Raw genomic sequence first — 3,488 nt, 5'->3', positions numbered from 1 at the left:
AGGAACACCCAAGGACTCACGAGATACATCCAGATAAGGAGCAAATAGAGAAGAGACATATGGATAAGTAGATCCTAGATCAAATAGTACCGAAACATCTCTACGATAGATAAAAATAGTACATGTGATCACTGCATCAGAGGCGACTGCCTCTGGCCTGACTGGGAAAGCATAAAATCTAGCCGAAGCGCCACCTAACTAGCCTCCACCTCTAGGGCGACCCCTACCCACCTGCCCTCCACCTCTGGTCGGGCAGACGGTGCGGTAGCTGGTGCAGTAATTATAGGCCGATGGTCCTTCTGCACTGCCATGCCCCTAAGCCTGGGACAAAATCTCTTCATGTGGCCCAACTCCCTGTACTCAAATCAACCTCTCTAAGTGGTGAACTGCTGGCTCGGAGTCTGACCCTGATAAACTGAATACCCACTAGAGAAACCTTGAATAGCCGATGGACGATAAGTACTCTCTAGACTACCACTGAAGTAGGGTCGTGCTGGAGCACTCCGAGTAGGCGGTGGTGCTGAATACATGGTCCTGCTAGGCTGGCCCCTTATAAAATGACCTTTGCCCCTAAACGGGGCACCATTGAATCCACTAAAATGTCGAGGACGTTTATCCCTTGATGCAAACTCTCTACTCTAGTTGTGGATACACTCGATCCTCCGAGCTATCTCCACAACCTAAAAGAATGGAGTCCACATCTCTATCTCACGGGCCATAGAAACATGAATCTGAGGGTGTAGACCCGTAATAAACCTTTGCACTCTCTATGCATCCGTTGGGAGTATAATAGCTGCATGATGAGAAAAGTTAATGGATCTCACATCATAGTCGGTCACAGACATCTGACCCTGTCAGAGTTACTCAAACTGACCCCGAAGTTGCTCTCTCTCTCAAGGTGGAATATACTTCTCCAAGAAAAGATGTAAGAATTGATCCCAAGTCAAGGGAGGTGAACTTGCTGGCTTGCTCTAGAGATAATCTTGCCACCATCTGCGGGCCTTGACCTCTAGCAGAAATGTGGTGAAGTCTACCCCGTTGGACTTCAATATTCCCATATTATACAGCCTCTCCTTACAACGGTCAATGAGATCATGTGGGTTCTCTGACCTGTAAGGCCACGTACAATTTTGCCAAGGAACTTGAGGCTTTGTGGTGCCGAGGTACAAACGTTTTGGGTTGAAGAATGCATTGAAGAAGTTGGTGGAATTTTTGGCAGAAGAAGACAATTATGTGGTCAGATTTGTGACCACATTTATCTATACTGTGGGCCGCATACCCGTCGCAGAGTTGAGCAGAAAAATTGTGAATTTTGAAGGTCGTTTTGCGGTCCATTCTGCGATCGCATATCCATTTCACGGTCCGCACTTCTGTCGCAGAGTTAGCATGAGGAATTACGTTGGGCAATTCTACGGCCCACTCTGTGGCTGCATAAGTGGTCTGCGGACCGTAGACCGGTCCAGGCCAGTCCAATTCTTGGCATCATTTTTGCAACCCATTTTGCGGGCTGCATATCTATTATGCGGTCCATTCTGCAACCACAGACCTGAGTTCAGAGGGTCCATTTTCCTATTTTTATAACCCGACCCCATTTTGATAAATAGCCTTAGGAGCTCATTTTGAAGCAAATGTCTGATGATTTTAGAAAGAGGTAAGAGTATTTTAGAGAGAGAAGGAGGAAACCTAGCATTCTAATCACCCATTCTTGCACCAATCTTCAAGAATCAAGGAAGCCAATCACTAGATTATGATTTATCCGGGTAAGTCCTACTCCTAAGCTTTCATGCAAGAAGTTATAAGTTCAAGTATATTGTGGGGGTTGGAAATAGGTCATGCATGTGACAATAGATTGTAGTGTGTGTGATTAATGAACCATTTTGGTTAGTTTCTTGTTGAAATTGGTTGAGGGAGGAAGGGATTACAATTGTAGAGCTTTATAGTCTATTTTGCATACTATGTGTTTGACAAAATTCCTAAGAGAGTTACACAATGAGAACCCTTCTAATTATTATCTGATTTTCGCTATCTTCCTATAGATTGTTATTGCTAGAAGTGTTGGGACGTTGTAGTAACTTAAGGAAATCTCAAACAAGGTATGTTGGATAAACTACTCTCTTAGAATTGAATTACATGTTCACGTAAGTTTCAAGTATGGTTGGCTCAAGTTCCTTATTCCCATGTTCCGGGTTGTTCCCAAGAATGTGTTCAAGAATGATACGTGTATTAAAATGTTATGACTTGATTCGTGTTTCAAATGAAAGTCCATTATGCTTAACTTGGAAATAATACTCCATGCGTCTAAAACTCCAATTGCTTATATGTGTACCTAAAGTCTTGATTTGAAATGCCTTATTGTTGATAATCTATAAGGATGCTTGAAAGTGAAAGAAGTGGGTTGGAGATATAAAGTGTGGCCAACGTGCCAAGAATGAAAGTTTTTCTTGTGGTCAATGGTGCCGAGGAAATGAAATGATGTGAGAAAAGTTGTGAAATAAGCCTTGATTCAGCTGTTCCAAACTGACTTCAAAAATAGAATTGCCTAAAAGCTTATATACCTAAGTCATGCCCAAATGTGGTTGTTTTAACAAATGCTATGCTTTGTAAGTATTTTCAATGTGTGTTGAGCTCTTATATCTTCATGAGTTGAAATTGTGTATTGCCCTTTTGGGAAAAGTATTTCAAGAATAAATGATGTGTTACTCGTTTATGATTTTAACTTGTGCTTCGATTGCCAATCATTTTACTCCATTTCTTGGAAAGAAATCCATTGTGTTTAAAGTCTTCATTACTAATAAACCTAAAGTTGTGATTACACCTCCACCCGTATATATTGGGGTGAGGCGGCAGGGCTGCTTTGTGTAGGATTATGGTATTGTGGTTACACCTCCACCCACATATATTGGGGTGAGGCGGTAGGTCCTCTTTGTGTAGAGATTGTGGTATTGTGGTTACACCTCCACCCGCATATATTGGGGTGAGGTGGTAGGGCCACTTTGTGTAGAGATTGTGGTATTGTGATACACCTCCACCCACATATATTGGGGTCAGGCGGTAGGGCTTCTTTGTATAGGTATTATGGTATTATGATTACACCTCCACCCGCATACATTGGAGTGAGGCGGCAGGGCCGATTTGTGTAGATATTGTGGTGTTATGAATGTGATTTGGTTGTCTCTGGTGAGACGGCTTAGCCGATCGGGCTGAGATCGGACTCCGTGCTAAAAATAAAACACTGTTGTATATCGGATATCGATGCTAATGATCCCCTAACCAAAAATATATATATTATATCTGTATTTTGAAAATTGTTATGTTTTAAACTTGGCATTTGGATATTGTTGATTGTTACTTGTTGTTTCCATAGTTTTTCCCCTTTCTTATATTGGCATTCTATTTTGAAAGAGGATATTTAGCTTTACATACTAGTACTATTCCATATGTACTAACCTCCCTTTTGCCGGGGGCGCTGCATCTTCAATGGATGCAGG

This window comes from Nicotiana tabacum, chromosome 13 (genome assembly GCF_000715075.1).
Source record: "Nicotiana tabacum cultivar K326 chromosome 13, ASM71507v2, whole genome shotgun sequence".
Lineage (NCBI taxonomy): Eukaryota > Viridiplantae > Streptophyta > Magnoliopsida > Solanales > Solanaceae > Nicotiana > Nicotiana tabacum.
Note: the sequence above shows the minus strand (reverse complement) of the source record.